This window comes from Muntiacus reevesi, chromosome 9 (assembly GCF_963930625.1).
Source record: "Muntiacus reevesi chromosome 9, mMunRee1.1, whole genome shotgun sequence".
Taxonomy (NCBI): Eukaryota; Metazoa; Chordata; class Mammalia; order Artiodactyla; family Cervidae; genus Muntiacus; species Muntiacus reevesi.
Window position 1 is genome coordinate 73,790,040 of NC_089257.1, and position 26,188 is coordinate 73,816,227.

The 26,188-nt window shown below is 39.3% G+C and overlaps 1 protein-coding gene across 1 annotated transcript in view; it reads left to right on the forward strand.

Annotated features, from left to right (window-relative positions):
* SLC35F2 (solute carrier family 35 member F2) overlaps window positions 1-26,188 on the forward strand; it is a 118,304-nt gene that overhangs the window by 32,959 nt on the left and 59,157 nt on the right. The gene's annotated exons all lie outside the window — the stretch shown is intronic.

Below are 26,188 nucleotides of genomic sequence, written 5' to 3' on the forward strand. Positions count from 1 at the left end.
AATAGCTTAACCCAAAAACCAAACACAATTTTGTCTTCATGGTATTACCAATTTCTACTTTCCTATTCCTTTCCTCTTGCCTCTAGAGCTTATAACTATCTGATATTCTTACTATATATTATTAACAAATTTACTTATTTAGTTACTTCCCCACCCCATTTTCTTTTTTTTTCCCCACCGCATCTTCTATGCTGTTTCCACTCAATAACCAGGAAGTGTCTGACAAAGAGTAAGCACTCAGTCTTTAATTATTAAATACATTAATAAAAAGGTAGGTGACCTGTTTACTAGATTTCTCCTTATCTAGAATTATACCGTTGGGGAAGATAAACTCTTAGTTAAGTTGATGGTTGATGAGAGGTGTTCAGATATTTTTGACGTGGGGTCTCCTTAAGCCCTCTGTGAGCTAGCCACACCTTGCATGTTTGTAGTTCGTATTCTTATTTTCACTTGTAATGTTCTCCCTATCTCCTTGTTTACCTACCAAACTTTTACTTTTAAAAAGCTACATATGTCGCTTTCTTAGTAATAATATCATTCTTGATCCCTTTTTACTCTGTTAGTGCTCTCTCTTGCCTTTTTCCATCAAGAATCTTCTTTCTGCTTCCATGATATACCTTCCATTCAAGTCTATCTTGAGACTATATACATTTACCCTTAAAAGCCCAAACTCTGGAGTCAGCAAATCTGGGTTTGTGTATATCACTTGTTAACTGTGTGATACTGGGCAATTTACATACCTCTGTAGGCCTCAGTTTCTGACACATGGTAATCACTTAATAATAATGATAAGGGTTTCCCTGGTGGCTCAGTAGTAAAAAATCCTCCTGCCAATGTAGGAGACTTGGATTCTTTCCCTGGTCTGGGAAGATCCCACAGGCCATGAAACAACTAAGCCTGTGTGCTGCAAATATTGAGCCTGTGCTCTAGAGCCCAGGAACTGCAAATATTGGGCCCAGGCACCACAGATATTGAAGCCCTCAACTCTAGAGGCTCGATCCACATAAAGAGAAGCCCATGCACCACAACTAGAGAATAGCCCCCACTTGCTGCAACTGTAGAAAGACCCGAGCAGCAAGGAAGACCCAGCACAGCCAAAGATAAATAAATAAAATTATTAAAATAACATCAAGGCAGAAAAAAAAATCATAAATTTCCCCCTGTGGGAAACTGTTTCTTTGACTTGCTTTTTGTTGTTTTTGTTATTGCAATCATATATAATGGCCTGATTCAGAGGAAACTGCCCCTCTGCCTGACTATAAATTAAAGTACTTTTATTCAGATCAGGCTTCCCTGATGGGTCATTTGGTAAAGAATCTGCTGCAATGCAGGAGACCCTGGTTCGATTCCTGGGTTGGGAAGATCCCTTGAAGAAGGGATAGTCTACCCACTCCAGTATTCTTGGGCTTCCCTTGTGGCTCAGCTGGTAAAGAATCCACCTGGAATTCGGGAGACCTGGGTTTGATCCCTGGGTTGTGAAGATCCCCTGAAGAAGGGAAAGGCTACCAACTCCAGTATTCTGGCCTGGAGAATTCCATGGACTGTGTAGTCCGTGGGGTCACAAAGAGTCAGACACGACTGAAGGACTTTCACTTTCATTTTATTCAGATCATAGAGAAATAATCTAATACTGATCCTTCCCGCCTGTGAATAGAAGATTAACACACCCCTTCCAAAGGCTGACCCTTCCCAAAGGTGTTTTATGAGATTGAAGGTCCTTTCACTTTACTAGCCCATTCCCTCTCCCTCTCTGTTCTGACTTTTGATTTCAGTTGCTTACTGCTTCATTCTCCCTAATTCTACAAATGAATCTGATCCAAACCTCAGCAAGATGGTTCAGTTCAGTTCAGTCGCAGAGTCTTGTCTGTATCTTTGCAACCCCATGGACTGCAGCACACCAGGCTTCCCTGTCCTTCACAAACTCCCAAAGCTTGCCAAAATCACGTCTATCAAGTCAGTAATGGCATCCAACAAACTTATCCTCTGTTGTCCCCTTCTCTTCCTGCCTACAGTCTTTCCCAGCATCAGGCTCTTTTCCAATGAGTCAGTTCTTCACATCAGGTGGCCAAAGTATTGGAGCTTCAGCTTCAGCATCAGTTCTTCTAATGAATATTCAGGACTGATTTCCTTTAGGATTGACTGGTTGGGATCTCCTTGCAGTCCCAGGAACTCACAAGAGTCTTCTTCAATACCACAGTTCAAAAACTTCAATACTTCCATGCTCAGCTTTCTTTATGGTACAACTCTCACATCCATACATGAGTACTGGAAAAACCATATCTTTGACTAGCAGGACTTTGTTGGCAAAGTAATGTCTCTGCTTTTTAATATGCTGTCCAGATTGGTCACAGCTTTTCTTCCAAGGAGCAAATGTCTTTTAATTTCATGGCTGCTGTCACAATCTGCAGTGATTTTGGAACCCAAGAAAATAATGTCTCTCACTGTTTCCATTGTTTCCCAATCTATTTGCCATAAAGTGATGGGACCAGATGTCATGATCTTCATTTTTTGAATGTTGCATTTTAGGCCAGATTTTTCACTCTCCTCTTTCACTTTCATTAAGAGTCTCCTCAGTTTCTCTTTGCATTCTTCCATAAGGGAGGTGTCATCTGCATATCTGAGGTTATTGATATTTCTCCCAGAATCTTGATTCTGGCTTGTGCTTCATCCAGCCTGACATTTCACGTGACGTATTCTGCATACATGTTAAATCAGCAGTGTGCAAAGACTCTACCAGGAAATTACTAGAGCTAATCAATGAATATAGTAAAGTTGCAGGATATAAATTTAACACAGAGATATCCCTTGCATTCCTATACACTAACAATGAGAAAACAGAAAGAGAAATTAAGGAAACAATACCATTCACCATTGCAACAAAAAGAATAAAATACTTAGGAGTATATCTGTCTAAAGAAACAAAAGACCTATACATAGAAAACTACAAAACACTGATGAAAGAAATCAAAGAGGACACAAACAGATGGAGAAACATACCATGTTCATGGATTGGAGGAATCAATATTGTCAAAATGGCAATACTACCCAAAGCAATTTATAGATTAAATGCAATCCCTATCAAGCTACCAATGGTATTCTTCACAGAATTAGAACAAATAATTTCACAATTTGTATGGAAATACAAAAAACCTCGAATAGCCAAAGTAATCTTGAGAAAGAATAATGGAACTGGAGGAATCAACCTGCCTGACTTCAGACTATACTACAAAGCCACAGTCATCAAGACAGTATGGTACTGGCACAAAGACAGAAATATAGATCAATGGAACAGAGTAGAAAGCCCAGAGATAAATCCACGAACCTATGGACACCTTATCTTCGACAAAGGAGGCAAGAATATACAATGGAAAAAAGACAACCTCTTTAACAAGTGGTGCTGGGAAAACTGGTCAACCACTTGTAAAGTAATGAAACTAGAACACTTTCTAACACCATACACAAAAATAAACTCAAAATGGATTAGAGATATAAATGTAAGACCAGAAACTATAAAACTCCTAGAGGAGAACATAAGCAAAACACTCTCCGACATAAATCACAGCAGGATCTTCTATGACCCACCTCCCAGAACATTGGAAATAAAAGCAAAAATAAACAAATGGGACCTAATGAAACTTAAAAGCTTTTGCGCAACAAAAGAAACTATAAGGAAGGTGAAAAGACAGCCCTCAGATTGGGAGAAAATAATAGCAAACGAAGCAACAGACAAAGGATTAATCTCAAAAATATACAAGCAACACCTGGAGCTCAATTCCAGAAAAATAAATGACCCAATCAAAAAATGGGCCAAAGAACTAAACAGACATTTCTCCAAAGACGACATACAGATGGCTAACAAACACATGAAAAGATGCTCAACATCACTCATTATCAGAGAAATGCAAAGCAAAGCCACAATGAGGTACCATTACACGCCAGTCAGAATGGCTGCTATCCAAAAGTCTACAGGCAATAAATGCTGGAGAGGGTGTGGAGAAAAGGGAACCCTCTTACACTGTTGGTGGGAATGCAAACTAGTACAGCCGCTATGGAGAATAGTGTGGAGATTTCTTAAAAAACTGGAAATAGAACTGCCATATGACCCAGCAATCCCACTTCTGGGCATACACACCGAGGAAACCAGATCTGAAAGAGACATGTGCACCCCAACATTCATCACAGCACTATTTATAATAGCCAGGACATGGAAGCAACCTAGATGCCCATCAGCAGACGAATGGATAAGGAAGCTGTGGTACACATACACCATGGAATATTACTCAGCCATTAAAAAGAATTCATTTGAATCAGTTCTAATGAGATGAATGAAACTGGAACCCATTATACAGAGTGAAATAAGCCAGAAAGATAAAGACCAGTACAGTATACTAATGCATATATATGGAATTTAGGAAGATGGTAATGATAACCCTATATGCAAAACAAAAAAAGAAACAGATGTACAGAACAGACTTTTGGACTCTGTGGGAGAAGGCGAGGGTGGGATGTTTCAAGAGAACAGCATCAAAACATGTATATTATCTATGGTGAAACAGATCACCAGCCCAGGCTGGATGCATGAGACAAGTACTCGGGCCTGTTGTACTGGGAAGACACAGAGGAATCGGGTGAAAAGGGAGGTGGGAGGGGGATCGGGATGGGGAATACATGTAAATGCATGGCTGATTCATGTCAGTGTATGACAAAAACCACTGCAATATTGTAAAGTAATTAGCCTCCAACTAATAAAAATAAAAGAAAAACAAATCACAGGGTGACAATGTGCAGCCTTGGCATTCACCTTTAACAATTTGAAACCAGTCCATTGTTCCATTTCTGGTTCTAACTGTTGCTTCTTGACCTGCATATAGATTTTTCAGGAGGCAGTTCAGGTGGCCTGGTATTCCCATCTCTTGAAGAATTTTCCACAGCTTGTTGTGATCCACACAATCAAAGGCTTTAGTGTAATCAATAAAGGAGAAGTAGATGTTTTTCTAGAACTCTCTTGCTGTTTCTATGATCCAAAAGATGTTAGCAATTTGACCTCTGGTTTCTCTGCCTTTTATAAATCCAGCTTGAACATCTGGAAGTTCTTGGTTCAGATACTGTTGAAGCCTAGCTTGGAGAATTTTGAGCTCTATTTTGCTAACATATGAGATGAGTGCAACTGTGTGGTAGTTTGAACATTCTTTGGCATTGCCTTTCTTTGGGATTGGAATGAAAACTGACCTTTTTCAGTCCAGTGGCCAGTGGTGAGTTTTCCAAATTTGTCAGCAATTTGAGTGCAGCATTTTCACAACATCATTTTTAGGATTTGAAATAGCTCAGCTGTAATTCCATCACCTTCACTAGCTTTGTTTTTAGTGATGCTTTCTAAGGCCCAATTGAATTCACATTCCAGGATGTCTGGCTCTAGGTGAGTAATCACACCATTATAGTTATCTGAGACATTAAGATCTTTTTTGTATAGTTCTTCTGCATATTCTTGCCACCTCTTCTTAATATCTTCTTCTGTTAGGTCCATACATTTTCTGTCCTTTATTGTGCCTATCTTTGCATGAAATGTTCCCTTGGTATCTCTAATTTTCTTGAAGAGATCTCTAGTCTTTCCCATTCTATTGTTTTCCTCTATTTCTTTGCATTGATCACTGAGGAAGGCTTTCTTGTCTCTCCTTGTTATTCGTTGGAACTCTGCATTCAGATTGGTATATCTTTCCTTTTCTCCTTTACCTTTAGCTTCTCTTTTCCCCCAGCTATTTCTAAGGCCTCCTCAGACAACCATTTTGCCTTTTTGCATTTCTTTTCCTTGGGGGTGGTCTTGATCACTGCCTCCTGTACAATGCCACGAACCTCCATCCATAGTTCTTCAGGCACTCTGTCTATCAGATCTAATCCCTTGAATCTATTGTCACTTTCACTGTATAATCATAAGGGATTTGATTTGGGTCATACCTGAACGGTCTAATGGTTTTCCCTACTTCAATTTAAGTCTGAATGTGGACTTCCCTGGTAGCTCAGACGGTAAAGCGTCTACCTGCAATGCAGGAGACCTGGGTTCGATCCCCGGGTCGGGAAGATTCCCTGGAGAAGGAAATGGCAACCTACTCCAGTATTCTTGCCTGGAAAATTCCATGGATGGAAGAGCCTGGTAGGCTACAGTCTGTGGGATCGCAAAGAGTCAGACATGACTGAGCAACTTTACTGGCACTGGTGGCAGTAAGGAGTTCATGGTCTGAGCCACATTCAGCTCCTGGTCTTGTTTTTGAGGACTGTTAGAGCTTTTCCATCTTCCTTATATATAAAGAATATAATCAATCTGCTTTTGGTATTGATCATATGGTGATGTCCATGTGTAGGGTTCTGTGTCATGTTGTTGGAAAAGGGTGTTTGCTATGATGAGTGTGTCCTCTTGGCAAAACTCTGTTAGCCTTTTCCCTTTTTCATTTTGTACTCCAAGGCCAAACTTGCCGGTTACTCCAGGTATCTCTTGACTTCCTACTTTTGCCTTCCAGTCCCCTGGAAATAATGAAAAGGACATCTTTTTTTGCATGTTAGTTCTAGAATGTCTTTTAGGTCATCATAGAGCCATTCAGAAGAAGGAAATGGCAACCCTCTCCAGTACTCTTGCCTGGAGAATCCCAGGGACAGAGGAGCCTGGTGGGCTGCCATCTATGAGTCGCACAGAGTCGGACACTACTGATGCAACTTAGCAGCAGCAGCAGCAGAGCCATTAAACTTCAGTTTCTTCAGATTAGTGGGTAGGGCATAGACTTGGATTACTGTGATATTGAATGGTTTGCCCTGGAAACGAACAGAGATCATTCCCTCCTTTAGAGATTGCACCCAAGACCAATATATATGTATAGCACATCTGTCTGCCCCCTGATTAATAAGGATAAGAGATATTGTGTGGTAAATATTAGTAATATAGGTATCCTAGAAACTATATGGAGTTTTAAAAATTCTGATATGCTTGGGTAAAATGTTATCAGTCATAATTCTAGTTATTATCTCAAAGTATTGTCATAGTACTAACCAAGTTTCACAAAAATGCTTCCTCTTCAAGAAGCTTTATAGAAACAACTTCTGGATAAACACTAGTTTCCGAACTGGGTAAGAATTCTAATGGAAAACCTGATGGATTCACAAAATTTAACAAAAAGACTGAATGAATTGGAGAATATGCTTATAAATTTTATTGTTTCTATCTGAAAAATTACTGGTTTGAATCTGTGTTTTCCAGGTGTAAGAAAAAACCTTGCCCTCAAAATAATTATGTAATTTGGTAAAATTATATTTTATAAACAAATTGAAACATTTATCTTTTCTCTCTATCTGTGAACCCTCCAGAGATTGGAAACTTTTAGTTTCCAGTAACTTAATCAGATAAGTTAAGAAAGTTATCTTTCTAGCAGGTACAGAAATCTCAAGGCATTTTGGAGCCCTTGAGAAGGGAGGAATTCACTTAGATCTGTTAGGCAAAATCTGTGGTAAGCCTTTGACACGACTTTCCTAGCCCTCAGTCTGTGACTCTAAAAGTTTCAGCATAGCAAAAAAGTCTATGATCAATTATGGCTATATAAATCATCAGGCCAGGTTTATTGAGACCAGACATGTAAAAATGATGGTGATCTTAGAGAGAAAAAGATGTTTTAATGAATATTAAACAGAGTTGAGTCATTGGAAAAGACCCTGATGCTGGGAGGGATTGGGGACAGGAGGAGAAGGGGACGACAGAGCATGAGGTGGCTGGATGGCATCACTGACTCGATGGACATGAGTTTGAGTAAACTCCAGGAGTTGGTGATGGACAGGGAGGCCTGGCGTGCTGCGATTCATGGGGTCGCAAAGTGTTGGACACGACTGAGCGACTGAACTGAACTGAATTGAAACCCCAGTTTATTAATGGAGATCTGTACCTGCTAAGAATCTTTTTCTAGGTAGTTCTTTGCTGTTAGGATATATTAATGTAGAATTTAATTAAATTATTAAAGGACACTCTAGATTTATTTCTTAAGCTTATCTCAGTAATTTATCTTTGGATGAACATCAGATGCCTCACATACAACCTGCAACCAAGACTGGAAAAAGGCATAATTTAAGAAACTGTCTCCAACCTGGATGGAAGGACCTTTTTGTCAGGTACTCTTAACTGACTCATGCACAGTGAAACTGAAGGGAAATTGATCTTGAATTAACTCCCGCTTCCAAGGGCCCCTAAGCTGGACTGGTCTATAGAGAGGCCTGCTGACCTCAAACTCACCTTAAAACCTTCCTCAAAGAGGAAGTTGCAGTACACTATGATGAGAAGACAACAACATCAAAAGTAGACAGCTTGCCCAGATGCTGATCTGATTTGTATGATCATTTATGTTTTCTTGATTCCTTGGACACGTGCCTGTCAATTAAATGTTTTCTATCATGGACACGATTCTATGCTAGTTTAAAACTCAATCCAATTGTTAGGTTGTGGCCACTTACCTGTGTTTAGTACTTCTGGGTTACCTTGGTGGAGTTCTGTCCTCCTGGGCTCTGACTGGATACCCCCTAGGAAATTTATTTTAGATAAGAGTTCAGCCCTGTTTTGTCTATTCATGATATTACTAGATGGGATCCTCTCACCTGGCCAACTAATAATACATGCTCTGATGCTGGCCATAGATTAAGTTTTCTCTTCAGTTCAATTCAGTTGCTCAGTCATGTCTAACTCTTTGCAACACCATGGATTGCAGCACACCAGGCTTCCCTGCCCATCATCAACTCCTGGAGTCTACTCAAACTCAAGTCCATTAAGTCAGTGATGCCATCCAACCATCTCATCCTCTGTTGTCCCCTTCTCCTCCTGCCTTCACTCTTTCCCAGAATCAGCGTCTTTCCAAATGAGTCAGTTCTTCTCATCAGGTGGCCAAAGTATTGGAGTTTCAGCTTCAGCATCAGTCCTCCCAATGAATATTCAGGACTGGTTTCCTTTAGGATAGACTGGTTTGATCTCCGTGCAGAGTTTCCTCTTAGAGTCATTCAAACTCAATCAGCGTGACAAGCTAAGTCTCAATCAAGAAACTAAGCTCTCATCTAGTAAAAGGAAAGCTCCCATAATTGTGGGATGGATCGATATGGTTAACATGAGTCTATGTTCATTTAAGTTTAAAAGCTCCTCTATGTTTGGGAACAATTAAATCATACTAAAAATGATCAACCTGATAATATTATGAGAAAAGGCTGGGTGCTTTATAAACTATGCCTATTATTACCCTTAGAGAGAATGGTTCATATGGAACTCAGTGAATTTGTGACACTAATTTATAGCCTTGACATCTACATTCATCTGCTGTGAATATCATCAGTGTGTGCACAGGGCAGACCCACAAGAGGGCTCAGTGGCTAAGCTCTGAATTTTGGGCAAACAGGCCCTGGGCAGGAGAACTCAGCAGTTTATTTTCCAGGGAGAGTGCCTCCAGCCTACCCACTTCACACCATAGCTTATGTTAGATCTGGAGTGGATAAATCCTGGGAGAAGTCTGCCACAGAGGCAGCCCACATTTGGGGGCAGCACAGCCACCTCAATTCCTGCAGTCACAACGACCTGACCCCTAACCATAGCCTTGTACTATATCTGGGATGAACACAAGAGGTAAAGAGATGCAAACTTGGGCTGCTTCTGAGTGGAATCACAGGTGTGTACACAGGAGGCTGATGGGTCCTCTGTGCTAACATGGACTTCACTTACTTTAGTAATCACATCCTTTGTGGCAGGTCTTGCGCTCAAACACAATGGAGGCTGATAGAATCTGTGCCTCAGGGCTTCTGCTCCAAAAACTGGGGGAAAACCTTGCCACAATAGGTTGCAATAACAACAGATCAGAGAGGAAGCCCTGCCTCATTCCTGCACAGGATTTAAGTCCTCTAACACAAACCATACACCCTGTCAAGGAGATAACAGCCAGCATACTCTGCACAGCATCCGTATCAAAACCAGCCTTCATACCAAAAATACTGGACACACCTTTGCTGCAAACTTGTTAGTAGCCTGATTTTCCCTTTGGCCTCCTTGGAGCAGTCTTCTCAGAGCCACTGAGATGCTGCTTCCTGGGCTCAGAGTCCTGAACACTATCACCAAATAAAATAATTCTCTACTTTCAGGTTGTGACTATATTTTTTTGGCTGACACCTGCCAATAGATTGACTATCACTTTAATGAGCCAGAAAATAGATTAAAAAGCAATTTTAAAGATTGCAAAAAGTGATTTTTAAGTATAATTAATAGTAAAAGGATAAGTACAAAGTTTTAAAATAGAATATCAAAATCACAAAATATAGGAGAAAGGCGTATAAAAATGTAAATCATTTAGACTATATATATATTTTTAAATTAATTTAGACTATATTTTAAGTTGAGTGACTATCAGTTTAAAAAAGTAATACAGTTATGGGTCAATATACTCAAACTCCATGGTAAATACAAATTAAAAACATACAATAGATCCCCAAAAAAGCAAAAAGGAAAGAACTCAAGCATACTGCAAAGAAAACTATCAAAATACAAAAGGAAAAATAATAACAAGAAGAGATAAACAAAGGAGAACTACAAAGGCATTTGGAAAATAAAGATTTAAATGGCAATAACTACATACCTATCAATAATTGCTTTAAATATCAATGGACTAAATTCTCCAATAAAAAGACATAGAGTGACAGATGACATAAAAAAACAAGAACTTATGATATGCTGCTGTCAAGGAAAGTAGTAGTCCTGTTCAGGAAGTAGTCTTCTTCAGGATTCAGGCTTCTTCAGGCTTCAGAAGCAGGAAAGCAGGCACTGCCCAGACCATGTGCCTACTTACAAAACACACTAATTGCTCCTAGCAAATCAAGTGCCACTTTAGATGAAATCATATAATTTTCTTGAGCCCCTGGAGGCCTCCTTAGGTTCCTGAAGTCTAAGAAGTCTTATGACTCACAAGGTGAAGCAAATAACATTGTTAAAGTAAATAAAATAAAATAAAATAAAACAAAAACAGAGTTGCATTTTTGCATGCAATCTGATGATAATATCAGTTGATAAAATGCAGCCTTTAATTATAAACAGGAGCCCTCAAATCTGAGATCTGAAGTATCATTCGTGGAATGGACACACTGCCCAGGACCCTTTCCCAACTGGGACTCCAGATTGCAAAGGGATGGAAAAAGATATTTCATGCAAATGGAGAAGACAAGAGAGAGGCTGTAGCAAATACTCACATCAGACAAAATAGACTTTAAAACAAAGGCCATTAAAAAAAGACAAAGAAAGGCATTATCTAATGATAAAGAGATCAATACAAGAAGGGGATATTCTTGTATTGTATAAAGAAGGGGATATTCTTGTATTGTATAAAGGGATGCATAACATATATACATCCAATATAGAAACACCTAACTATATAAAACAAATACTAACAGGCATAAAGGAAGAAATTGATCATAATACAATAATAGTAAATTTTAACACCTTACTGACATTAATGGAGAGATCATAAGGCAACAGAGATCCTAATGACCAGTTGGACTGAATTTATATCTATATGATACTATATCCAAAAAATCAGAATACAGACTCTTTTCAAGTATGCAAGGAACATTCTCTAGGATAGAGCGCATACTAGTTCACAAAACAAATTTAAAAGGATAGAAATTATTTCAAGTATTTTTTTTTCTGACTGTAATGGTTAAAGCTAGAAATTAAACACAGAAAGAAAAATGGGATCAGAACAAAACCATGGAGAGCAAACATCAATGATGAAATCAAAGAAGAAATCAGAAAATCCCTCAAGAAAATGGAAATGAAAACAAAACCTTACAAAAGCTATGGGATACAGCTAAAGCAATTCTAAGAAGGAAGTTTATAATGACAGGCCTTCCTGAAGACACAAGAAAAATCTCAAACAAGCAACCTAACTTACCACCTAAAAGAATTAGAAAAAGAACAAACAAAACCCAGTCAGCAGAAGGAAGGAAATAATAAAGATCAGAGAGAAAATAAATAACACAGAAATGAAAAAACAACAGAAAAGATCAATAGAAACAAGAACTGGTTATTGAAAAGACATATAAAATCAACAAACCTCTAGCCAGGTTCACCAAAAATAAAAAAGAGGGGACCCCCCTCCAAAGAAAAAACAACAAAAAAGAAATGAAATAGGGGAAAAAAACCCACAACTGATGCCACAGTAATACACAAAAGAATGAGACACTTCTATGAATAGTTATATGTCAACAGATAGGATTACCTAGAAAAAATGGACAAATTTCTAGAAACTTGCAGCCTGCCAAAATTGAATCAAGAAGAAATATTAATAGATATTTGAAGAGACTGATCACTAGCAGTGAAATAGAATCTGTAAGTTATTAATAAAAACTCCCTGCAAACAAAAGTCCAGGACTTAACAGCTTCACCGTGGAACTGTATCAAATGTAAAAAGATAAACTTTATATATCCTTTTTTGACTATTCCAAAAAATTGAAGAGGAGAAACACTTCCCAAACCATTCAGTGAAACCACTATTGCCCTGATACCAAAACTGGACAAAACACTACAAAAAACAAAAATTACAGGATAATATCCTTGATTAATAGAGATGCAAAAATCCTCAACAAAATATTAGCAAACCAAATCCAACAATATGTAAAAAGCTCACATACCATGATCAATTTGGATTCATTTCAGGGACACAAGAATGGTTTGGCATAAGCAAATCTATCAATGTGCTACACCACATTAACAAAAGGCAAGATATAAACCACAAGATTATCTCAAAGTTTGCAAAAAAAAAATTGGACAAAATTCAACATCCTTTCATGATAAAAACTCTCACTAAAGTGTGAATATAGAGGGACTATATTTCAATTCAATAAAAGCCATTTATGGCAAACCCATAGCCAACATAATACTCAACAGTGAAAAGCTGAAAGCCTTCCTGCTAAATTTAGGAACAAGACAAGGATGCCCACTTAATCATCTCTATTGAACATTGTATGGGAAGTCTTAGCCAGAGCAGTCAGATAAAAAAAAGAAATAGGAGGTATAGAAATTGCAAGGGAAGAGGTAAAAATGTCACTGTTTGAAGATGACATGGTATGTCATGGTAGAGACCCTAAAGTCTCCACACAATAGGTATTAGAACTAATTAATTCAGAAAGATAGCAGTTAATTGATTAATATACAGAAGTCTCTGTTGCATTGTTTATAATAACAAAATATCAGAAAGAAAAAGTAAAACAAAAAATCCCATTTAACATTATGCCCATGAAAGCAAAACCAAATGAAACAAAAACCTAAACCTAGGAATAAACTTAACCAAAAAGGTGAAAGACCTATACAGTGAAAACTATAAAACATTGATAATGGTAATTGAAGATAATTCAAAGGGATGGGAAAATATCCCATGCTCTTGGATTGGAAGAATTAATATTATTAAAATGGCCATACTATGCAAAGCAATCTGCATATTTAATGCAATCCCCATCAAAATACCTTCGATATTTTTCACAGAAAGAGAACAAATAATCCTGAAATTTATATAGAGTCACAAAAGGACCAGAATTGTCAATGCAGTCCTGAGGAAAAAGAACAGAATGGGAGGCATAACAGGTCAAGACTTTAGACTATATTACAAAGCTCCATGAATCAAAACAGCATGATACTGACACACACAAAAAATACACATATGGATCAATGGAACAGAACATAGAGACAGAAATAAACCCATGCACTCGTGGTCAATTAATCCATGACAAAGGAAGCAAGAATACACAATGGAAAAAAGTCTCTTCCATAGTGGTGTTGAGAAAACTGGACAGCTACATATAAATCAAAGAAATAAAAACTCTCCCTTGTCACACATACAAAAATAAGCCCGAAATAGTTTAAGACCCTAAATATAAGACATTACCCCATAAAACTTCTAGAAAAGAACATAGCCAAAACATTCTCTGACATAATTCTAGCAATATTTTCTTAACTCATCTCCCAAAGCAAAACAAATTAAAGCAAAAACAAATGGGACCTAATCAAACTTAAAAACTTTTTTCACAGTAAAAGAAATCAATGAAAGAAAAATAACCTACAGAATGGGAGAAAATATTTGCTAATTATGTGAATGACAAGAAGTTAATATAAAAAAATACAAACAGCTTGTAATCAATATAAGAAAAAATGACTAAACAAACCAATCAAAAAGTGAGCAAGAGGCCTAAGTAGAAAATTTTTCAAAGACATACTGATAGCCAACAGACACATGAAATGACACTCAATGTCAGTAATTACTAGAGAAATACAATCAAAATCACAATGAGATAACTCCTCACATGGGTTAGAATGTCTATCATCAATAAGTCTACAAAAATAAATGCTGGAGAAGATGTGGAGAAAAGAATCTTGTCCTACTCTGTTGAGGGAACATAAATTGGTGCAGGCACTATGGAAAACAATATGGAAATTTTATACATAAAATAGATAAGCATCAGGGAGTGATACTCAATATCTTGTTATAACCTACAATGGAATATAACCTGAAAAACAATTGAATTGCTTAGCTGTACACATAAAATAGATAAAACAATATGGAAATTTTATACATAAAATAGATAAGCACAGGGAATGATATTCAATATCTTGTTATAACCTACAATGGAATATAACCTGAAAAACAATTGAATTGCTTAGCTGTACACCTGAAACTAACAGAATACAGTAAATCCACTGCACTTCAATTTTTTAGAAATGACTCTCTTCTGTTCAATTCAGTTGCTCAGCTTGTCTGACTCTTTGCAACCCCATGGACTGCAGCTCGCCAGGCCTCCCTGCCCATCACCAACTCCCAAGTTTGATCAAACTCATGTCCATCAAGTCAGTGATGCCATACAATCGTCTCATCCTCTGTTGTCACCTTCCCCTCCTGCCTTCAATCTTGCCCAGCATCAGGATTTTTTCCAGTGAGTCAGTTCTTTGCATCAGGTAGCCAAAGTACTGGAGCTTCAGTTTCAGCATCAGTCCTTCCAGTGAATATTCAGGATTGATTTCCTTTAGATAGACTAGATGGATCTCCTTGCAGTCCTAGGGACTCTCAAGAGTCTTCTTCAACACCATAGTTCAAAAGCAGCAATTCTTCAGTGCTCAGCTTTCCTTATGGTCCAACTCTCTTATCCATACATGACTACTGGAAAGACCATAGCTTTGACTAGATGGACCTTTGTAGGCAAAGTAATATCTCTGCTTTTTAATATGCTACCTAGGTTGGTCATAGCTTTTCTTCCAAAGAGCAAGCATCTTTTAATTTCATGGCTGCAGGCACCATCTGTAGTGATTTTGGAGCCTAAGAAAATAAAGTTTCTCACTGTTTCCTCATCTATTTACCATGAATTGGTGGGACCAGGTGCCATGATCTTAGCTTTTTGAATGTAGAGTTTTAAGCCAGATTTTTTCACTCTCCTCTTTCACTTTCAAGAGGCTCCTCAGTTCCTCTTTGCTTTCTGCCGTAATGGTGGTGTCATCTGCATATCTGAGGTTATTGATATTTCTCCTGGCAATCTTGATTCTGGCTTGTGCTTCATTCAGCACAACATTTTGCATGATGTACTCTGAATATAAGTTAAATAACGGGGTGACAATATACTGCCTTGATGTACTCCTTTCCCAAATTGGAACCAGTCTATTATTCCATGTTTGGTTCTAACTGTTGCTTCTTGACTTGCATACAGATTTCTCAGGAGGCAAGTCAGGTGGTCTGGTATTCCCATCTCTTGAAGAATTTTCCACAATTTGTTGTAATCCACACAGTCAAAAGTTTAGCATAGTCAATGAAGCAGAAATAGATGTTTTTCTGGAAATCTCTTGCTTTTTCTATGATCCAGCAAATGCTGGTAATTTGATCTCTGGCTCCTCTACCTTTTCTAAATCCAGCTTGAACATCTGGAAGTTCTTGGTTCACATACTGTTGAAGCCTAGCTTGGAGAACTTTGAGCATTACTTTGCCAGCAAGTGAGATGAGTAGAATTTTGCAGTAGTTTTAACATTCTTTGGCATTGTCTTTCTTTGAAACTGGAATGAAAATAGAAATTTTAAGTACTGTGACCACTGCTGAGTTTTCCAAATTTGCTGGCATATTGAGTGCAGCACTTTCACAGCATCATCTTTTAGGATTTGAAATAGCTCAGCTGGAATTCCATCATCTCCACTAGCTGTGTTCGTAGTGATGCTTCCCACTTGACTTCAGACTCCGGAATGTCTGGTTCTAGGTGAGTGATCACACCATCGGGATTATCTGAGTCATTATGATCTTTTCTGTATAACTTTTCTTTGTAATCTTGCCAACTTTTCTTAATATCTTCTGCTTCTGTTAGGTCCATACCATTTCTGTCCTTTATTGTGCCCATCTTTGCATGAAATGTTCCCTTGGTGTCTCTAATTTTCTTGAAGAGATCTCTAGTCTTTCCCATTCTATTCTTTTCCTCTGTTTCTTTGCTTTGATCACTTAGGAAGGCTTTGTTATCTCTCCTTGTTATTCTTTGGAACTCTGCATTCAGATGGGTATATCTTTCCTTTTCTCCTTTGCCTTTAGCTTCTCTTCTTTTCTCAGCTATTTCTAAGGCCTCCTCAGACAACCATTTTGCCTTTTTGCATTTCTTTTCCTTGGAGATGGTCTTGATCAATGCCTCCTGTACAATGTCGTGAGCCTCCGTCCATAATTCTTCAGATAGTCTGTCTGTCAGACCTAATCCCTTGAATCTATTTGTCACTTCCACCGTATAATCATACAGGATTTGATTTAGGTCATACCTGAATGGTCTAGTGGTTTTCCCTACTTTCTTAAATTTAAGTCTGAATTTTGCAATAAGGAGTTCTTGATCTGAGCCACAGTCAGCTCCCAGTCTTTTTTTTTTTTAGGACTGTGTAGAGCTTCTCCATCTTTGACTGCAAAGAATATAATCAATCTGATTTTGCTATTGACCATCTGGTGACATCCATGTATAGTCTTCTCTTGTGTTGTTGGAAGAGGGGTTTGCTATGACCAGTTTGTTCTCTTGGCAAAACTCTGTTAGCCTTTTTCCTGCTTCATTTTGTACTCCAAGGACAAATTTGCCTGTTACTACAGGTATCTCTTGACTTCCTCTGTTTGCATTCCAGTCCCCTAGGATGAAAAGGACACCTTTTTTTTTTTTTTTTTGGTATAGTTCTAAAAGATCTTGTAGGTCATCATAGAACCATTCAACTAGAATGGTTAGAAATGACTAGTTTATCTTAAATACTGGTTCCAGTTTATGTGAGTCTTAAATGTTTATATCTGCTTTAGAATTTTTCTTCTTCTTGATACTTGTCAATAAAAAAGTTGCAGCTTATTACTATTATAGTATTTTTAATATTCAAAAATGCCTCAGAAAAGAACATAACATAAAATCATAGACACTTAGAGCTACAGTCTTAAGTTTTTTATTGATTACAATCATAATATGACACAAATATTCATAATGGTTTTTATTATATAATATGTTGTGTTTGCTGAGATTTAAAAGTATGTTTATTTACACTTATTTTTATAAACAGGGGAGAAAAGGTAGTGGGAAAGAGGCTCAGCATACTTGTCAGTTAAATCACAGAGGCAGCCTGGTGAGTCAGTCAAATTTTATTCTGAAACTTAATTTTTCTGAGCTTTGAGTTACTCACCTCAAAGACAGTGCTAATAAGGTAATCAGTGTAAATAAGGAAAGCATTTGGAAACGCTTTTGGAATTTGTAAAGCATTTGTGGCAGACTATATTTTCCAAATATATCTGCAACAATAGCTCCCATTCCATACACTCATTTTCATGTGACTTTGACTCATCTCCTATAAAGAGGTGTGATAAGGTAAGACTTCCCTGATGGTCTAGTGGTTTAGACTCTGCAGTTCCAATACAGTGGGTACAGGTTTAATCCCTGGGTGAGGAATAAGATCCCACATGCCATGTGATGTGGCCAGAATATTAAAAAAAAAAAAAAAAGCTGGGGATTTTCTTACTTGAGCTGCCTTAAAAAATTACCATATATTGAATGCCTTAAACAACAGACATTTATTTCTTACAGTTCTGGAAGCTGCAAGTCCAAGATTGCGGTGCCAGCATGGTTGGGTTCTGGTGAGAGCCCTCTTCTTGGTTGCAGACTGCTAACTGCAACTGCTAACTTCTCACTGTGTCCTCACACAGAAGAAAAAAGCAAACTAGCTCTCTGGTTTTCAGTCTTACTACCTAATTACCTACCTCTCAAAGGCCTCACTTTCAAATATGATAACACTGAGAATTTCAGCATATGAATTTTGGAGAAACACAAACCATTCAGGTTGTAACATGGTCTGTATTCACTCCCCTTGTATCTGGAGGGGTTTGTAATTATGGTGAGGGTGATGCTATGTGACTTCCAAGTTTAGGTCTTGAAAGAAGATGCTGAGAAATAAAATAAGCAGTTTTTAACATTTGGAAGCTGGCCTGGCACTTATTGCTAGGTCATATTTTTCTCTTATTGAACATAAACAATCTCAGAGTACCACTCTAAGACAAGACTACTTTGAGCCCATGATAAAATGAGACAAAACAAGGCTACTTCAAAATTTTATCTAAACAAACAAAAAAGATCTCTCACTGTGACACCCTCAAAATACCAACTCTCCCCCTTTAGTCAAAATGAGTGACAAAATGAGTGACTGCTATTTCACGGTCCATTGTAATTTAATCCTCACTCTAGTCTAGTTTATTGAGATACCAATCAGAATTGCACACAATCTCACAGCATTCAATCTAGAGCAAGTCAATCCCTGCTTCCTCAGACCCTCCCTCAAACCACTCATACATGCATATAAGCTAGGTTGCTCAGTCATGTCCAACTCTTTGCAACCCTATGGACTGTAGCCTGCCAGACTCCTCTGTCCAAGGGATTCTCTGGGCAAGAATACTGGAGTGGATTGCTATGCCCTCTTCCAGGGGATCTTCCCAACCCCAGAGTCTATTACATCTCCTGCATTGGCAGGTGGGTTCTTTCCCACTAGTGCCACCTGGGAAGCCCAAATCCTAACAAGTCCTTTCTAACATCCTCTTACCACGATATCTGATATCTGATAATTCTCCCATGGGTTTGTTCTCTCTCACTTCAAGGAGTAATAAATTCAACTTTTTAAATTACATGTATATTCATGGTAGTCTTTGGTTGGATCACATAAACAATTCTTATGGCTTTTTTATTTTTAGACACTTGCTTGAAGGGCAACCCAGCTGCTGCGTAAGCAGACCAATTACTCTAAAGTCATCAGTTGTGAGGAAGCCCAATTTAGCCCATAATAAGAGACCACAGAGTTCAGATGGTAAAGAATCCGTCTGCAATAAGAAAGACCTGGTTTCCATCCCTGGGTGGGGAAGATCCCCTGTAGGACAGCATGGCAACCCACTCTAGTATTCTTGCCTGGAGAATCCCCATGGACAGAGGAGCTTAGTGGGCTACAGTCCATGAGATCACAAAGAGTCGGACATGATTGAGCGACTAAGCATAGTAGCAAGAGACCACATGGATCTAAACGGAGAGAGATGCTTGTCAGCCCCTGAATGCTGTCGCCATAACACTCCCACACCCTCACCCCTTGCCTTCCAGCTTTAGCTACCTTCTGACTGCTACCACAAGAAAGATTTTGAGCCAGAACCGCCTGGCCCAGACCTTCTTAAATTTCTGATCCACAGAAACCACAAGAGATAATAAAATGATTGTTGTTTGAAGCCAGTAAGATTTGGGGTGATTTGGTACATAACAACAGATCAATGTATGACAAAACCCACTGAAAAAAAATAATAAAATAAAAAAAAAAAAGAAAATTACATTAAGTATCTGGCACACAGTAGGTGCTCAACAAGTGGTAGCTCTTTTTTGGTGCTTCTAAGAAAGATTGAAAAGTGAAAGTGAAAGTTACTCACTCAGTCCTGTCTGACTCTTTGCCAGGCTCCTCTATCCATGGAATTCTCCAGGCAAAAATACTAGAGTAGCCATTCCTTTCTCCAGGGGATCTCCCTGACCCAGGGATCAAACCCAGGTCTCCTGCCTTGCAGCTAGAGTGTTTACTGTTTGAGCCACTAGGGAAGCTCCAGAAGTAAGGTTATTATGTGCAGAATCTCCAATATCTGAACACATTTAAAAAATATTTATTTTACAATTTTATTTATGTATTTGGTGTGGCAGGTCTTAGTTGTGGTATACAAGCTCTTAGCTGTGGCATGTGGGATCTTGTTCCCTGACAGGAACGGAATCTGGGCCCCACCCATAGGGAGCGAGGAGTCTTAAGACAGAGGACCACCAGAGAAGTCTCCCTAAACAAAATATTTCAGTAAATTTCCTTTGACGAAAGCCTGTGGATTAGTGTTCACAGAGCCACTCAATGTATTTTAATCCTGATGCCAAAATAATGTAGACTGATTAATAATCCTCAGTAAGAGGCTGCACTCATTTTGGGGCAAATCTAGAGCAATACTACTAATGTTACCAAAAGGAGTGTGTGAGGGGTCTGGCTGCTCACTGCTCAAAAGGCCAGTTTGGTGGAAAGGAAAGTTTGCTTTACTTTACTTGCTGGCAACTGTGCGAGGAGGGTGGCAGACATCTGTTCAAAGGCCGACTTCCCCCTTGACAAGCAGAGGGTGACAGCATTTATAGACAGAGTGGGGTGCGGAAGTATGTCTAAGGCAGAGACAGCACAGTCATCTCTAACAGTCATCTTCAAATTGGCCATCAGTGGTCTGACTGGCATCATCTTGGTGGTTTTAGGTACAGTTAATCTTCAGTTCTGGAGGGTGCTTGTTCACACTTCTTTGCAGTCAGTTCTCAGAATTGTGGCAGCTCATGTCCTGGGTACAGTCTGCTCATCGTCGTTAACTTTTCCACCCGGGGTTTTAGTATCTATAAGACAGCTCACAGGATATGGTTCAGAATATTATCTACAGATCCTGAGAAAGAACTAAAGGTCCTTGACTATGCTTAATGATTACATTATTTTTATTTAGTCTCCTTAGACTGTTTACCTTTGTCTCAGCATTTCTCACTTCTCTGATTAGACTTATTCTTTGATTAAAGCTTTCCACAGGCAAAAAGCAGGCAGAGGACATCATCGGGGGGCAAGGACCATATGGTCCAGCTCCATTTCACTAGTGCTACTTTCTGAGGAAGAGTTTATGTTTAGAAAATACATATAACTTTGTCCCTAAATTTGGAATCTACATCAGTTGTTGACTATATTTCCTGGTCCCCATTTTCCTGTGGGGGTAATATGTTGAGCCAAGGTAGCATGTGCCCATTGTAAAAAAACAAACAAACAAAATGAAGATGTATAAAACAATTCTCCCTTATTCCCCTTCTCACACCACCACTATCACCCTCACAACGTAAATCATTATCAATCATTATCAATAGCCTTATGTGTATTCTTTCACACCCTTCTTCTTGCTCATATAAACACAGGTGAGCATAAAGACATGAATATACATATACATATATATATATATACATATACATAGCTGTTGCTATTCAGTTCCTCAGTTGAGTCTGACTCTTTATGACCCCATGGACTGCAGCATGACAGGCTTTCCTGTCCTTCAAATTCATGTTCATTTTGTTAGTGATGCCATCCAACCATCTCATCATCTGTTGTCCCCTTCTCCTCCTGCCCTCAATCTTTCCCAGCATCAGGGTCTTTTCAAATGAGTCAGTTCTTCACATCAGGTGACCAAAGTATTGAAGCTTCAGCTTCAGCGTTAGTCCTTCCAATGAACACCCAGGACTGATCTCCTTTAGGATGAACTGGTTGGCTCTCCTTGCAGTCCAAGGGACTCTCAAGAGTCTTCTCCAACACCACAGTTCAAAAGCATGAATTCTTTGGCATTTAGCCTTCTTTATGTTCCAAATCTCATATCCATACATGACTACCGGAAAAACCATAGCTTTGACTATACAGACCTTTGTTGGCAAAGTAATGTCTCTGCTTTTTAATATGCTGTCTAGGTTGGTCATAACTTTTCTTCCAAGGATGAAGTGTCTTTTAATTTCATGGCTACGGTCACCATCTGCAATGATTTTGGAGCCCCTCAAAATTAAGTCTCACTATTTCCATTGGTTCCCCATCTATTTGCCATTAAGTGAGGGGACCAGATGCCATGATCTTAGTTTTTGAATGTGGAGTTGAATGAATGTTTGTGTTTTTAGAATGTTTATATACACGTATATATAAAAGTACTAAATTACTTAGTTGGTGATTTTTACTAAAATGGAATCATACAATTATTCTGCAACTTGCTTTCACTTGACAGTACATCATGATCCCATCCAAGTTAGTGTATGTGCTATATCTGCATTTCTTTCCTACAGCTACTGTAACAAATTACCACCAATTTAGTGGCTTAAAACAACACAAATCTATTCTCTTTTAGTTCTGGAGGTCAGAAGTCTGAAATTACTGGGCTATAGTTAAGGCTTAAACTGACAGAGTTACTTCCTTCTCATGGCTCTAAACTTCCAGTGGCTGCCTTTACTCCTTGGCTTGGAGATTCCTCGATCTTCAAAGCTATTACTCCAATCTGTGCTTGTGAAACAGAGAAGGGCCATGTGGGACTCCCAGGCATGGAGAACTTTCTGTCTCCCATTTCTTGTAAGAAAGACTGCAGCCATTATGACCTTTCCTGAGTTCCAAAGGGTGGAATGGAACAGTTGCTAATTAAGGGAGAAGCTGCCAAGAAAGCACCTGAGGCAAGATTAAAGGGACCAGAGAAGCTAGCTCATCAGGATTAGGAGCCAACAACCTGAGATCCCTCACACACCAATCTTGTCAGAGACCCTCACCTTTGACTTCCTGTTATAAAAACCCTCATCAGATTTCTTGGGGTTGAGACACACAGTTTTTTGAGACAGGATCCCTGTGTGTCTCCCTTTGCCTGGCAAAGCAATAAAGTTTTCCTATTTTACTACAAAGAGCCTCTTGATGAAAGTGAAAGAGAAGAGTGAAAAAGCTGACTTAAAAGTTCACATTCAAAAACTAAGATCATGGCATCTTGTCCTATTAATTCATGGCAAATAGATGGGGAAACAACAGGAAACAGTGAGAGACTTTATTTTCTTGAGCTCCAAAATCACTGCAGATGGTGACTGCAGCCATGAAATTAAAAGACACTTGCTCTTGGAAGAAAAGTTAAGACAAACCTGGACAGCGTATTAAAAAGCAGAGAGGTTACTTTGCCAACAAAGGTCTGTCTGGTCAAAGCTATGGTTTTTCCATTACTCATGTGTGGATGTGAGAGTTGGATCATAAAGAAGGCTGAGCACTGAAGAACTGATGCCTCTGTTAGGTAGTTAGAATAGGGAAAAGGAGTTCAAAATGGTGGTGGCTAAAAGACAGAAAGGGAAAAGCCCATGAAAATAGAGCAGAGGAAGGCCAAAGAAGGTCCGAGGACCAGAGTGAGGACTTCAGGTAGAAGAGCACTCCTACCTAAGCCCAATTTGCATAGGACAGGCCCAGGGGGAAGGAAAAAACATAAAAAGAAGAGCCAAAGGGCTCTCTGTCTCTCTCTCCCATGTGTGCGTATGCTCTTTCTCTTTCTCTCTCTCTCTCTGTCTCTCCAGCGCAAGGGGGCACTCTTCTCTTTGCTTCTTTGTGTCCACGTGCCCTCACCCCTTGAAAATAGATTTTCCTACTATTATCTAAATAAGTAGAGCTGTAACACTGAGCTGTAACACTGATTTATTTAAGAGCTATAACACGGTCTGTCCAAGACCCGAGAGCCTTGACCCGCCGAGGGGGCTTTAATGTCTGTCACTCCAAATCTTTGTTGTGACGAGACAAAGAGCCGAGGAGCATACATTCGCCTGACACTTTTGAACTTTGGTGTTGGAGAACACTCATGAGAGTCCCTTAGACTGTAATGGGATCAAACCGGCCAATCCTAAAGGAAATCAATCCTGAATATTCATTGGAAGGACTGATGCTGAAGCTGAAACTCCAATACTTTGGTCACCTGATTCGAAGAACTGACTTATTGGAAAAGACCCTGATGCTAGGAATAATTGAAGGCAGGAGGAGAAGGGTATGACAGAGAATGAGATGGCTGGATGGCATCACTGACTCGATGGGCATGAGTTTAAGTAGACTCTGGGAGTTGGTGATGGACAGAGCAGCCTGGTGTGCTGCAGTCCATGGGGTCATAAAGAGTTGGACATGATTGAACAATTGAACTGAACTGAACAGAACTTTCTGCTACATCACAAACTCTGTCTCTGGGATTTGATTTTGGACCAGTGTACAGAGAGGGACTTCCCAGGTGACTCACTGGTAAAGAATTTGCCTGCTCATGCAGAAGATCTCCTAGAAAACAAAATGGAAACCTACTCCAGTATTCTTGCCTGGGAAATCCCAGGGACAGAGAAGCCTGGTGGACTACAGTCCAAGGGGGTGCAAAAAGCCGGATACGACTGAGAACGCACAAGCAGATACAGAGAGGCGAGCTTTTGGCAACACTTCCATTATCATATCACCTCTCTTCTTAAACAGTTAAAAAAATCATTTCATTCAAATTTGGGGTTTCTGTAGATACTAAACTTGGAGTTCCTCAAGCTACATTTCATTTTTTGAAATCTATTTTCTTTCTTAGTATCTTCTCATGGCCTGCTCCCCACTTCGGCCACCTGAACCTTGCCCTAGGAAGGACGTGATCAGGGAAAAGTGGTCCCAACTCTTTTTCTCTTGTCTTTCTTATCTCCTTTCCAGAAGCACTAGTCTACAAAACACACCAACGTCCTCATGTCAATGAATCAGGAACTTTATGACCCCAGTTCCTAGTCCCAAGGGCCTGCAGAATCATGGGAAGGCATGACCCAGGCCCAGGGCACCCTAGCTGAGTCCCAGGGGTTGGCACTCTTCTCTGACACCTCAGAGACAATTCTGAATGTTGAAAGGCAAAATGAACCCACCTGTAAGGAAGGAGACACACATATTTCCTGCCATATCAGTAAGTAAACATCTTACAACCAGCATCCCTCCAATATGAGCTGGTGGACCCTAAGGGCAGAGGAAGGAGACCACCTGTGATCTAGCAACCATCAGACTGCAGCCACTCCCTACACGGACACCAAGGGAGCTCAAGAGTGAAAAAACACAGGTTACTACCCCCAGATAGCTGAGATACATATGAAAGCAATAATTTCAATGAGCCCAGACTCTTATATCTTCCCATACATAGATAAGCCCTAAATCCCTTAACTTGGGATAATCTGGTTTTCTTTAAATAACAATAATCTTTTGATGTTCAGACTACCTCCCCTGTGCTGTAAAACTTCTGTATAATCTGGTTCCTTCCTGTGCCTCTCAGGGCAGTTGTCTCAGGGTTGCTTGAGATACTGTCTCCCAGACTTGAAGTACTAAAAAAATTTGCACCTAATAAAACATAACACCAAGCTTTTACATTGTGACTATTTTTTAAGTCAACAACATGCTTCCATGATCCTTTTAAGGATAGGGCACAAGATTTTACCTGTGTTTTCAGTAGAAAAGAGACACAGAACTAAAGCATCTTCAGTTCTTTTAGATGGTAAATATTTTTTATAAGTTAGTCAAAGGGAGGAAGACCAGGTCAGGGGAAGGCGTAGCTGGTCCTTTGAAGTTAGCAGAGGTCAAGCAGTAGAGACTGTAGTGATGCTGAGCAGGGCCCTGTGGGGCTCCCGGGCATGGAGGCCTTTTGTTCCTTCATTTCTTGTACGCAAGATTGCAGCTTCCAAGACCTCCCCTGAGTTTCAAACAGCAGATTCATACAGTTGCTTATCAAGGAAGTAGCAGCCTTGAAAGCACCCGAGACAAGATTAAAGACACCAGAGAGGCTCATCCTACATTAGGAGAGGGGCCATCTGAGAGTCTGCACACAATTTAATTTTGTCAGTTGGTGTTGTTCAGTTGTTCAGTCTGACTCTTTATGACCCCACGGGCTGCAGCACGCCAGCTACCCTGTCCTTCACCATCTCCCAGAGCTTGCTCAAGCTCATGTTCATTAAATCGGTGATACCATCCAGCCATCTCATTCTCTGTTATCCCCTTCTCCTCCTGCTTTCAATCTTTCTGAACGTCACGGTCTTTTATAATATCACCTCTTTTCATCAGGTGGCAAAGTATTGGAGC